A 14407-nucleotide genomic window follows, 5' to 3' on the forward strand; every position below is an offset into this window, starting at 1 on the left:
TCGGCGTTGAAAAATCATAATCAGTCGACCTCTAGTTTCCAGCTACAATAGTCATTTACAACATTAACAATGTCGACACTATTTCTGATCAATTTTATCTTATTTTAATGGACAAAAAATGGCTTTTCTTTCAAAAACAAGGACATTTCTAAGTGACCCCAAACTTTTAAACTTTATATATAAACTGCTTGATCAAAAGTATGTAGACACCTGCTCGCCGAACATCTCATTCTAAAATCATGGGCATTCATATGGAGTTGGTCCCCCCCTTTGCTGTTATAATGCCTCCACTCTTCTGAGAAGGCTTTCCACTAGATGTTGGAACATTGCTGTGGGGACTTGCTTCCAATCAGCCACAAGAGCATTAGTGAGTTTGGGCACTTATGTTGGGCGATTTGGCCTGGCTAGCAGTCTGCGTTCCAGTGCCTTCAGAAACTATTCATACCCTAGTACTTTTTCCAATTTTTTTTGTGTTACACACTGAATTTGAAATGGATTAAATAGAGATTTTTATTTCATAATGTCAAAGTAGAATTATTTTAGAAATGTTTAGAGATTAATTAAAAATGAAAAGCTGAAATGTCTTGAGTCAGTAAGTATTCAGTCCCTTTGTTATTGCAAGCCTAAATACTGTAAGTTCAGGAGTAAACATTTGCTTGAGTCACATATTAGGTTGCATAGGCTCACTCTTTGTGCAATAATAGTGTTTAATGTGATTTTTGAATGACTACCTCATCTCCGTACCCCACACATACAATTATCTGTAAGATCCCTCAGAGCATTGAATTTCAAACACAGATTAATCCGCAAAGACCATGGAGGTTTTCTAATGCATTGTAATGAAGGGCACCTATTGGTAGATTGTTAAAAAAAATCAGACATTGAATATCCCTTTGAGCATGGTTAAGTTATTAATCACATTTTTGGATGGTGTATCAATACACCCAGTCACTACAAAGATACAGGCATCCTTTCTAACTCAAATGCCTGAGAGGAAGGAAACAACTCCGGGATTTCACCATGAGGTCAATGATGACTTTCAAACAGGAGAAACCTGAGAATGGATCAACAACTTTGTAGGTACTGTACTCCAAAATACTAACCTAATTGACAGAGGGCAAAGAAGGAAGCCTGTACAGAATACACATATTCAAAAACATGCATCCTGTTTGCAACAAGGAACTAAAGTAATACTGCAAAAAATGTTGCAAAACTTTTTGTCTAGAATACAAAGTGTTATGTTTGGGGCAAATCAAACAACACATTACTGAATACCACTCTCCATATTTTCAGGCAGAGTGGTGGCTGCATCATGTTATGGGTATGCTTGTAATCAATATGGACTGGGGAGTTTTTTGGGGATAAAAAAGAACTGGAATGAAGCTCAGCACAGGCAAAATCCTAGAGGAAAACCTGGTTCAGTCTGCTTTTCACCAGACACTGGGAAATGAATTAACCTTTCAACAGGACAATAACCTAAAACACAAGGCCAAATCTACACTGGAGTTGCTTACAGGTACTAAGAAGACAGTGGATGTTACTGAGTGGCTGAGTTACAGTTTTGACTTAAATCTCCTTGGAAATCTATGGCAAGACCTAAAAATGGTTGTCTAGAAATGATCATCAACCAATTTGACAGAGCTTGAATAATTTTGAAAGGAATAATGGGAAAATCTTAGACCTACCTAGAAAGACTCACAGCTGTAATCGCTGCCAAAGGTCCTTCTACAAAGCATTGACTCAGGGATGTGAATAAGGATATAGATAGGTGCAGTGAAATGTGTTGTTTTACAGGGTCACCCATATGGCAGCCCTGGAGCAAATTAGGGTTAAGTGCCTTGCTCAAGGGCACAGCATGATTTTTCACCTTATCGATTAGGATATTCAAACCAGTGACCTTTCGGTTACTGGCCCAATGCTCTAAACGCTTGGCTACCTGCCGCCGACTAGTTCTCATGACAAATATAAACATGTGAAAAGCAATATCACAACATTTCACATAACTTAAGTAAGGAATATATTATTCATCATTAGTGATGGAAAATTGAATAATTTCTAGAACTAGTGGTGGAGTATCAAACACATTACACCTTGCACTGTCAAAATGTATCGACTTTTGCAAGAGAACTACATACAAGATTACTTTAAATGGATGAATAGCTAATTCATTCATTTGGGGGAAATGCTCTTTGAATTTTGAGGATAACATTTATCAAATGATATCCTTAACTCAATAGTGCACTTATTTATTCATACAACACAGAGGTAATTTCCAACAGAAAATTAGTAGTACAGATTTGACGCAAAGGTCTGTGTAGATTAATTTATACTAGAGCAGAGGTTAATTGAAATGCAGTACTAAAATTCATTAAACATCTGTTGGGTTTAACAAAAAAATATCCAACATTAATTTATTTGCGAAAAGATCACTTTTAAGAGATCTCCATTTGTATTAACTTGATAAAACGTTCTAACTCAAAATCACATCCTGGGGCAAAAGCTTTCAAATTAGATTTGGGATCAGAGCTGAATGTCAATGAATGCTGGATGTGTGTGTGAACATGTGTGTCAGTGTATTAGCTTCTCCTCTGAGAGCCGAGACTCAGCTAATCAATGGCCTTGTGGGAAATTCAACCAAGAAATCAATTAACTTCACTCCAGTGATACTGTCAATTATGGGATAGGTGAATATGGGACAGCAACCTAGTAACAATAACTCCCTTTATCAGTCTTTTTGATCTCCTCATAAATCAACCCTAATCTTAAAGGTTTGGGCTGTGTTAGTACTATTAGAAATCCCTCTAGTATGGAGATAAAGTTTGCCCTAATAGTAGACATTGCAGGATAGAGTTAGTGGAGCTGTTGAGGGGCCTTGGACAGGAGTATGATCTATAGTTCTCATCAGGGGCCCCTCTTTCAAGTCTCGGACTTGAAATAGTTTCATGGTTTTATTGCCATAAGGGGTAAAATGACAGCAGGTGTTGGCTGGACTTCAAGTAATAAAATGCCTGCATTTGAAGGCTATATATGATAGACATACACAGAATAAATATTAATTCAATCATAGACATAAAACAACTAAATTACCACCTGCAGTTCTATAGCAAAGAGTATAAAGAAGAATCCTAGACATATACAAAACAGTTTGTAATCTGAACATGAATTTCATTTGTTGAGATAATAAGGAGATATCAAGGTGGGTGTGAATTTGGATGGAATTCTTTTCAGAAAATCAAGACACACACATTTATCAAATAGACAATGCAGATTGATGGAAGGGGATATTCTCCTCATGTGTGCTCCTCAATAAACCCTTAAAAGGGCAATTCCACCACTTTTCAACCTCATTTTTATTATCTCCAGCACAATACCAATGTCTACATGTGTGAAAACGGTGCATGTCTTTGTTTTGTAGAAGAACATTTTTAAAAAAAAACGTTCTACCTGAGGATATCATGAAAAGTTGAAACATTTCAAAAATAAAAATAGGGAATTTCAAACACTGAGCTTTGCAGTGATGAGGAGAGCAAGAAAATACTCTCCAACTAGCTAGTAACTTGTTGCAGGTTTTGAACGTAACTTTTAATCCTACCTCTGTGATGTCACAGAGAAGCATTTTTGGGGGGGATCTTCTCAACTTTTTACACAGATCATAGAAATGTACAGTTTTCACATACACTACATGCCAAAGGAATCAGGACACTGGCTCGTCGAACATCTAATTCCAAAATCATGGGAATTAATATGGAGTTGGTTGCTTTGTTGCTATAACCTCTCTTGGGTAGGGGGCAGTATAAACTGACTTGTTGGAAAGGTGGCATCTTATGACAGTGCTATGTTGAAAGTCACTGAGCTCTTCAGTAAGGCCATTCCACTGCCAAAGTTTAACTATGGAGATTGCATGGCTGTGTGCTCTATTTTATACACCTGTCAGCAACAGGTGTGGCTGAAATAACCAAATCCACTAATTTGAAGGGGTGTCCACATACTTTTGTATATATAGTGGATATAGACACTGGTATGGTGCTGGAGATAATGAATAAGAGGTTGAAAAGTGTCAGAATTGCCCTTCAAATTATCTCCTTCAGCAATCCACCTTTCCACAATAAATTCTCCAATAGTTTGCTGCTGCATTTGGCAAATGAACAGGTACAGATGTAGGATCTTAATTTTATCACCCTTTTGGTCCTGATCATTTTTCTGCACCGCAGGAAATGCAGATGAGCTTCGTGATTTACATAAATTCCCTGAAAATCCAAACCAACACACGGTTATAGTAACAGTATTGCATTTTTTATGTAGCCTACTTTTGGCCAGCTAATAGCACGTTCAAATCCTGTTGCTGCAGGATTATTTAGCTGTGACAATATATGTAAAATTAAGATCCAACATCTGTATCTCCATTTATTATAATAATAATTTATTAATTTCTATAGCACTTCAAGAGCAAAAAACAAACAAGCAATATATCATGACAGGTCAACCAACTCTTTGAAAGCTGCATCCTCTGAAGACGGAGAGGGTCAGTTCATGGCTTGAGCGGAGAGAGCTGGTCAGAGGATGGTAGATGAAAGTGATGGAGTATGCTGATGATCTTGTAGAGGGCAAGTCTGGGAACCAGCCTGACTCTTATAGCCACTGGAGTTCTCCTCTTCCACTCTGTGTAACACCCACTTGGTACTTATTTGCCACTTCAGCTCGTGGAATGTAATTAACTTGGGAAGATAAAACAACCACCTAATGCAATTCAGATAGCAGCAGACATGAAATGGAATTCGTAAATTAGAAATGGGATGACAAACAAATAAACATGATAACAGTATAAATATTGAAAGCGCTGCTTGCTGGTGGCCAGCACACTAATCTATAGCAATTTCCATCACACTCCTGGCTCCTGGCTCCTGGCACTGGAATAAAGCTCTGTTAGAGGATGGGTGAGAGGACTGGGGGAGTGAGGACAATGTACATTCTGGCTCTGTGATACACAGATAAATCACACCATTAAACGGTGTAGAACATGAGCTAGGAACAGGGCTGTATGGAATTTTTATTACATGTTTTACTTTATTTTTATTAGGATCCCCATTAGTTTGTTAGAGGATGGGTGAGAGGAATTGTGACACCTAGTCTTACTGGGGTCTGACACATTACAAAAAAGACATTACAGACAAAATCTTTGACAATTCACATACATTTAAAAACATAATGTAGTGTGCCTATATCAGTTACACATACACGTCAGTACATTCACACAAAAAGTAAGCCACATGGGGGAGAGGCGTTGTGCTTTATTTGTTTTTTGAAAACAGGTTTGCTGTTTACTTGTGCTGTATGAGATGGAAGGGAGTTCCGTGCAATCGTGGGGCTGTATAGTACTGTATGTTTCCTGGAATTTGTTCTGGACCTGGGGACTGTGAAAAGACCCCTGGTGGCATGACTGGTAGGGGTAAGTGTGAGTGTCAGTGATGTGTGTAAGTTGACTGTGCAAACAATTTGGAATTCCCAACACAAGGTTTCTTATAAAACAAGAAGCGATGCAGTCAGTCTTTCCTCACCCCTTAGCCAAGAGAGACTGGCATGCATAGTAATATTAGCCCTCTGATTACAATGAAGAGCAAGATGTGCCACTCTGTTCTGGGCCAGCTGCATATGACTGGACAATAATCAAGAGCTCACAGGACTTGTTTTGTGGAGTGTGGTGTCAAAAAATCAGAGCATATTTTTATTACGGACAGATCTCTCCCCATCTTTACAACCATTGGATCTATATGTTTTGACCATGACAGTTTACAAACTAAGGTAACCAAGTAATTTAGTCTCCTCAACTTGTTCAACAGCCACACCATTCATTCCCAGATTCAGCTGAGGTCTAGAACTTAGGGAATGATTTGTACCAAATACAATGCTCTTAGTTTTAGAGATGTTCAGGACCAATTTATTACTGTCCACCCATTCCAAAACAGACTGAAACTCTTTGTTAAGGGTTTCAGTGACTTCAATAGCTGTGGTTGCTGATGTGTATATGGTTGAATCATCAGCATACGTGGACACACATGCTTTGTTTAATGCCAGTAGCAGGTCATTGGTAAAAATAGAATAGAGTAGAGGGCCCAGTGAGCTGGCCTGTGGTACACCACACTTTACATGTTTGACATTAGAGAAGATTCCATTAAAGAAAACCCTCTGAGTTCTATTTGAGTCAATAGCTCTGAATCCACGATATGGCAGAGGTTGAAAAGCCAAAACACATACACTACCGGTCAAAAGGTTTAGAACACTTATTGTAGAATAATAGTGAAGACATCAAAACTATGAAATAACATATATGGAATCATGTAATAATCAAAAAAGTTGTAAACAAATCAAAATATATTTTATATTTGAGCTTCTTCAAATAGCCACCCTTTACCTTGATGACAGCTTTGCCTTCACTATTATTCTTAAATGTAGCAAATAGTAAAGATAAAGAAAAACCCTGCAATGAGTAGGTGTGTCCAAACTTTTGAATGGTACTGTACTTCCATAAATTTTTTCAACTGGTACCATGGGACCTTCAGATGAGTCTCGTGAGTCCTGTGGGAGTCCTAGAGCAAAACAACATGTACGTGTTCGGGAGAGTCTCACCTTTGCACAGAGGGGTCATATTAGTGTTTCGCCCAAACTGTTTGGATGCTACAAATGATTTTGTGAGAAGACCGATTTTCAGGATGTCTCATGATCTGACAAACACCACTCTAGCTTTTTCACCTTTCACCACAGATGCGGAAATGCTACATAGGCGGATGTGGTGGATTGAGATGTATCCAATGGAAAAAAAAACATATCTTTAGTTTAAACAGACAGATTTTTAAGGTAATTAGATTTCCGCGGGGTCATGGACATCGACCTTTGGGGGTTTTAACAGGTGTTCATCAATAATTGGAAAAAGCTATTTCATTAATGCAGCATCTGGAATCTCATAATCAATCACATCAGACCAACAAATATTTTAACATCATCCACATAAGAGTCACAGCAAATACTTGTGTATTATCTTTTATATACACTACTTTAGGCCCAACTTTTGGAACCTTGGCTTTTGTCACGTTGTATGATAGGAGTGATAGGAGACAGGCTCAGGAATATGAAAATATTTGTTTTTATTTCCCTAACCAAAATATAGTACGTCATGAAAATGATGGGGACGAAGCCCAAAACAAACACGTATATATATATATATATATATATATATATATATATATATATATATATATATATATATATATATATATTTAAACACAGGGATGTTACCCAAACAAAAGAGCGAGGTGTAAACCTCTAATAAATACACGGCACGAGACCCATAATAACAATACACGGGAACAGAGGGCAAAATTATACACATACTAATCAGGGGGAATGGGAATGATGGTGGTAATGATCCAATTCAGTGACGCCTAGAAGGCCGGTGACGTTGACCTCCGGAGCTGGTGAACGGAGTGAGCAGCAGTACCGGGGGGATAAGTGACAGTTTTCCTGGACATAGCCACTATATTGTGATCACTGCATTCAATGGGTATGGATGCAGCTTTGGAGAAAAGTTACATTTACATTACATTTTAGTCATTTAGCAGACGCTCTTATCCAGAGCTACTTACAGTAGTGAATGCATACATTTCATACAATTTCATACATTTTTTTTTCTGTGCTGGCCCCCCGTGGGAATCAAACCCACAACCCTGGTGTTGCAAACACCATGCTCTACCAACTGAGCTACAGGGAAGTTCTACAGTGTTAGTAACATGTGATCAATACATGTGGATGATATAGTTACTCTAGTGTTTGTAAACACCCTGGTAGGTTGATTAATAACCTGAACCAGATTACAGGCACTGGTTACAGTGAGCAGTTTCCTCTTGACATTTAACATTACATTACATTTAAGTCATTTAGCAGACGCTCTTATCCAGAGCGACTTACAAATTGGTGCATTCACCTTATGATATCCAGTGGAACAACCACTTTACAATAGTGCATCTAAATCTTTTAGGGGGGAGGGGGTTAGAAGGATTACTTTATCCAATCCCAGGTATTCCTTAAAGAGGTGGGGTTTCAGGTGTCTCCGGAAGGTGGTGATTGACTCCGCTGTCCTGGCGTCGTGAGGGAGCTTGTTCCACCATTGGGGTGCCAGAGCAGCGAACAGTTTTGACTGGGCTGAGCGGGAACTGTGCTTCCTCAGAGGTAGGGAGGCGAGCAGGCCAGAGGTGGATGAACGCAGTGCCCTTGTTTGGGTGTAGGGCCTGATCAGAGCCTGAAGGTACGGAGGTGCCGTTCCCCTCACAGCTCCGTAGGCAAGCACCATGGTCTTGTAGCAGATGCGAGCTTCAACTGGAAGCCAGTGGAGAGAGCGGAGGAGCGGGGTGACGTGAGAGAACTTGGGAAGGTTGAACACCAGACGGGCTGCGGCGTTCTGGATGAGTTGTAGGGGTTTAAGCAGACAGCTTGAGGAAAACCAGTCAATATTCAGATCCCCAAGAAAGTAGAGACGTCTGTTTACATCACATACACTATCAAGCATTTCACACAAATTATCAAGATACTGACTGTTAGCGCTTGGTGGCCTATAGCAACACACTAAAATAATAGGCTTTAGATGAGGCAGGTGAACCGGCAACCACAACACTTCAATAACACTTGATCAGATCTTCTCTAAGCATTACAGGGATATGGCTCTGAATATACAGTAACATATAGACTAGAAGCGGCATCCTCATTTTTATAGGACAATAAGGGTGGCTAGTACAATCTCAAAAGCACTTGAAAACAGAAGCTATGGGGAGTGATTGAGGCAGCGTACTGTATCATATTACTCCTTAACAGAAGCCAGTAGTTTTGTACACTGATCACCATTTCATATCCGCATCCAACACATTTAGTTTCCCTGTGAAACATAGCTGTCGCATACTGTTATTTGTAAACTGCCTGAGAATATCTGATCAGGTGAAATCCACATTAGGGTTCTCCCACTGTGTTCTGAACACAGACGCACACCAGTCCCTGATGGACAAGACAACACAGGTCCACACAACAAAGATTATACAAAGTTAAGCATTTATTTTTTTATATTATAAAGATGTACAATATTTGCTTAATTATAAAATAAGAATGCTTTAAAATCGATATCATTACCATTCATTTATATCTTTACAATTCTCTTCAGAGTAGCAATCTAATGACATACCGCATAACAAGTAACACTCCGGTACAGCTGCTACACAACATCCTCACACAAAATGTAGTTTTACATTTTGAGCTGAAGACGGACGGAACTGGTAAAAAAAAATTAAAAAAATAATAGAATCTTTAACTGTAATGAAAAAGTGAGTAAGAAAAGGAGGTCCATCTGGTTTTTATGGAATCTTAACAAGGTTGAAAATACGTTTTGCATGTAGAAGTTGACCTGGTTTGTATTGAGGATGGTGACCGGGTGGTCCTAAACTCAGCGTTGTGAAGAGCACCCGACGTTCGGAGGTATAATCACCTGTTTGACCAGGTTGCTGTAGTAGACCCTTAACAGACCATTTAACATGGTACTATTAACCATTAAAAGGTACATTTCTAAATTGCTCAACTTCATATGCATCATCTCCAGCACCACCCCAACCTCAACATATGTGAAAATTGCACATTTCTATGTTTTGTAGTAAAAAAAGATAGAAGACAAGTGTTTCCAATGACATCGTGGGATTTTAACCAATTATGAGTAGGAATTGCCTACTAATTGGTTGACGATGTCATTGGAAACTTATCTTCCTCTGCATTTTGTACTCCAAAACATAGAAACGCGCAATTTTCACATATGTTGATGTTGGGGTGATGCTGGGGATAATGAATATGAAGTTGAACATTTTTAGAAATGTTCCTTTAAGTACTGGTCCATGAATATATTCCAACAGATACAGACATAAAGATATACATTTGATGAAACCTTCCATTTAACTTTGGTTACCAGAAAGTATTACTTGATAATACCCTTTTATATGAACATTAAGTTAGACAAAAGTGTGTCAGGTGCTGGAAGTGGAAGTAGGAAAAACAGACATCAAGTGTACTAGTTAGCCTATTCAAATCATGCAAGTGTGCCTGGGCCTGGCTCCAACCCCTCTCAGATCCATCTATGGCCCCAACCCTCCATGCAGAGAGTCATCTACCATACGCAGTGCACCATCGGAAGACATCAGATGGCTAGTAGATTGTCAAAAGTTGCCAGCGGCTTGGACACACATCCCCTATTCATCATTATCTAAAAGACGGAGAGGAAGAGGGGAGAGATGGGAATCATGTTAAAACCAAAGAGTCATTAGATTGGCAGTAGCCCGAGAGAGTCGTTGAATTCACTCAGAGCCCAGGAGTCACAGGTCAAATCATCTTTCTTCATTTGACGGGATGGGCGAGAAACTGAGCACATCCCTTTCGCAGTCATATTACTAAATTGCCATTCCCATTAACCCAAGCCAGTGACCTTTGACCCTGAACACTAAAGTACAGAGGGGGATAGAGGTTAAACTCTTCAATCTGGCACATGCAAAACACAAAACAGCCATACAACAGCATTCAGCAGGATCACCATTTCAAATCAAATCAAAGTTTGTCATGTCCGCTGAATACAACAGGTGTAGACCTTACAGTGAAATGCTTACTTACAGGCTCTAACCAATAGCGCAAAAAAGGTATTAGGTGAACAATAGGTAGGTAAAAAAATAAAACAGTAAAAAGACAGGCTATATACAGTAGCGAGGCTATAAAAGTAGCGAGGCTACAGGTTAGTCCGGCTGATTGAGGTAGTATGTACATGTAGATATGGTTAAAGTGACTATGCATATATGATGAACAGAGAGTAGCAGTAGCGTAAAAGAGGGGGTTGGCGGGTGGGACACAAAGCAGAGAGCCCGGCTAGCCAATGTGCGGGAGCACTGGTTGGTTGGCCCAATTGAGGTAGTATGTACATGAATGTATAGTTAAAGGGACAATGCATATATAATAAAACAGAGAGTAGCAGCAGCGTAAAAAGAGGGTTGGGGGGGCACACAATGCAAATAGTCCGGGTAGCCATTTGATTACCTGTTCAGGAGTCTTATGGCTTGGGGATAAAAACTGTTGAGAAGCCTTTTTGTCCTAGACTTGGCACTCCGGTACCGCTTGCCATGCGGTAGTAGAGAGAACAGTCTATTACTGGGGTGGCTGGGGTCTTTGACAATTTTTAGGGCCTTCCTCTGACACCACCTGGTGTAAAGGTCCTGGATGGCAGGCAGCTTAGCCCCAGTGATGTACTGGGCCGTACGCACTACCCTCTGTAGTGCCTTGCGGTCAGAGGCCGAGCAATTTCCGTACCAGGCAGTGATGCAACCAGTCAGGATGCTCTCAATGTTGCAGCTGTAGAACCTTTTGATGATCTCAGGACCCATGCCAAATCTTTTTAGTTTCCTGAGGGGGAATAGGCTTTGTCGTGCCCTCTTCACGACTGTCTTGGTGTGTTTGGACCATTCTAGTTTGTTGTTGATGTGGACACCAAGGAACTTGAAGCTCTCAACCTGCTCCACTACAGCCCTGTTGATGAGAATGGGGGAGTGCTCGGTCCTCCTTTTCCTGTAGTCCACAATAATCTCCTTAGTCTTGGTTACGTTGAGGGATAGGTTGTTATTCTGGCACCACCCGTCCAGGTCTCTGACCTCCTCCCTATAGGCTGTCTCGTCGTTGTCGGTGATCAGGCCTACCACTGTTGTGTCGTCTGCAAACTTAATGATGGTGTTGGAGTCGTGCCTGGCCATGCAGTCATGGGTGAACAGGGAGTACATGAGGGGACTGAGCACGCAACCCTGGGGAGCTCCAGTGTTGAGGATCAGCGTGGCAGATGTGTTGCTACCTACCCTCACCACCTGGGGGTGGCCCGTCAGGAAGTCCAGGATCTAGTTGCAGAGGGAGGTGTTTAGTCCCAGGATCCTTAGCTTAGTGATGATATTTGAGGGTACTATGGTGTTGAACGCTGAGCTATAGTCAATGAATAGCATTCTCACATAAGTGTTCCTTTTGTCCAGGTGGGAAAGGGCAGTGTGGAGTGCAATAGAGATTGCATCATCTGTGGATCTGTCTGGGCGGTATGCAAATTGGAGTGGGTCTAGGGTTTCTGGGACAATGGTGTTGATGTGAGCCATTACCAACCTTTCAAAGCACTTCATGGCTACGGACGTGAGTGCTACAGGTCTGTAGTCATTTAGGAAGGTTGCCTTTGTGTTCTTGGGCACAGGGACTATGGTGGTCTGCTTGAAACATGTTGGTATTACAGACTCAATCAGGGACATGTTGAAAATGTCAGTGAAGACACCTGCCAGTTGGTCAGCACATGCCCGGAGCACACGTCCTGGTAATCCGTCTGCCCCCGCAGCCTTGTGTATGTTGACCTGTTTAAAAGTCTTACTCACATCGGCTACGGAGAGCATGATCACACAGTCGTCCGGAACAGCTGATGCTCTCATGCATGCCTCAGTGTTGCTTGCCTCGAAGCAAGCATAGAAGTGATTTAGCTCATCTGGTAGGCTCGTGTCACTGGGCAGGTCACGGCTGTGCTTCCCTGCCACATAAGACGATCGTCGGAGCCGGTGTAGTATGATTCAATCTTATCCCTGTATTGACGCTTTGCCTGTTTGATAGTTCGTCGCAAGGCATAGCAGGATTTCTTGTAAGCTTCCGGGTTAGAGTCCCGCACCTTGAAAGCGGCAGCTCTACCCTTTAGCTCAGTGCCAATGTTGCCTGTAATCCATGGCATCTGGTTGGGGTATGTACGTACACTCACTGTGGGGACGACGTCCTCGATGCACTTATTGATAAAGCCAGTGACTGATGTGGTGTACTCCTCAATGCCATCGGAAGAATCCCGAACATGTTCCAGTCTGCGATAGCAAAACAGTCCTGAAGTTTAGCATCTGCTTCATCTGACCACTTTTTTATAGACCGAGTCACTGGTGCTTCTTGCTTTAAGCAGGAATCAGGAGGATAGAGTTGTGGTTGGATTTACCAAATGGGGGGTGAGGGAGAGCTTTGTACGCGTCTCTGTGTATGGAGTACAGGTGATCTTGGTGAATGTTTTTCCCTCTGGTTGCACATTTAACATGTTGATGGAAATTTGGTGGAACTGATTTAAGTTTCCCTGCATTTAAGCATAAATGGAGACAAGTTGCTCTAATCTTCAGCGACAGGTTAGACTAATTCCCATTACAGACAAGTTAAAAGCAGCAGAGTAAAAGCGTTGGAAATCAGCTTCACCCTCCTGCTCCATTAACATTCCCCTCTCTGCTCTCATTGCCTAAATGAAAGGGCGTGAGGCACACACAAGATCAAATAATAATGGATCGATCAGCAAGGCTGCTAGAGACAAACAGGCCAGCACTGGAAGTCTAGACAGAACAGTCTAGACAGCGTGGTAAGGAGGGAGAGAAAGACAAGTGTTTATTTTATCCAAAGAGTAAGAAGAGGGAACAAAACACAGAGAGCAGAGAGACAGTCCAGAGAGACTAAAAGCTTTGTCTGAAGCCTCTGCTCTCATGTCCTGGGGGAGTTCCGTTCCGTTCTGTCAGACACAAATTAAACTCTTCCCCCCTACACCTCCCCAGTGTCTGACAGCTGACTTGGCACAGGAGTCTGGTTGTGTGTGTGTGTGTGTGTGGGGGGGGGGGGGGGGGGTCTTTAGGGTGTGTTTCACATTGCCACAGTCCAAGTGACTGGGTAGAGCTGTGGGGGCGTTAGGAGAGAATAGCAGATTGGGCAGATTAGATTAAAGGGTTTATTGGCTCTCTCACACAGTCTAGAGCTGTGGGAGAACCTGTTTTAGAGGCATTCAGCATACTCGCTGAACACAACAATTAATAGAAGAACACATCATGCATGCCTGTGATTTAAACATGAGGGGAAATAGATCTGTCAAAACAAAGGGCAAATAAGTGAAGGTGGGATGCAGAGTAGAGAGAGACAGAGAGAGAGAGAGAAAAGGTCTCTGATACTAACCCTCTTGGTAGGCTCCATCAGCCATGACCAGGTGAAGGATGTTGGGGTACAGGTGCTGGTTCTCAGTCCCCAGGATGTTGTTCAGTAACATGTCGATGTTCTCATCCTCAACCTCACGAATTGCCTTTAATGGTACAATGACAGGAACATTCAATTACCATCCGTAATTTCTGGACGATAGATCATAATTACATCATGAGGGTAGAGGGTAAGCGGGTCCAATCCATACCTTGATCTTGTTGTAGGCCTCTATAAAAGTTCTCAAAGCCCATCTCCTGCTCCAGGTTCAAACGCAGCTCCTCCAGACGGTTGTAGATGCTGTCCTGCTGTTCAGCTTCAACATCCTCCTCCTCACCACTGTCGTCTGGTG

The 14407-nt window shown here is 41.4% G+C and overlaps 1 long non-coding RNA gene across 1 annotated transcript; it reads right to left on the reverse strand.

The window, feature by feature from the left end:
* Window positions 1-9889: 9889 nt before the first annotated feature.
* On the reverse strand, window positions 9890-14372 carry LOC115191537 (uncharacterized). Its single transcript, XR_003877729.1, has 3 exons — window positions 14267-14372; window positions 14038-14161; window positions 9890-10282 (listed from the first exon to the last, which is right to left on the reverse strand). It is a non-coding gene; the product is annotated as an uncharacterized LOC115191537 (long non-coding RNA).
* Window positions 14373-14407: the final 35 nt, after the last annotated feature.

The sequence above is a fragment of the Salmo trutta genome, chromosome 4, assembly GCF_901001165.1.
Source record: "Salmo trutta chromosome 4, fSalTru1.1, whole genome shotgun sequence".
NCBI classification, from domain to species: domain Eukaryota; kingdom Metazoa; phylum Chordata; class Actinopteri; order Salmoniformes; family Salmonidae; genus Salmo; species Salmo trutta.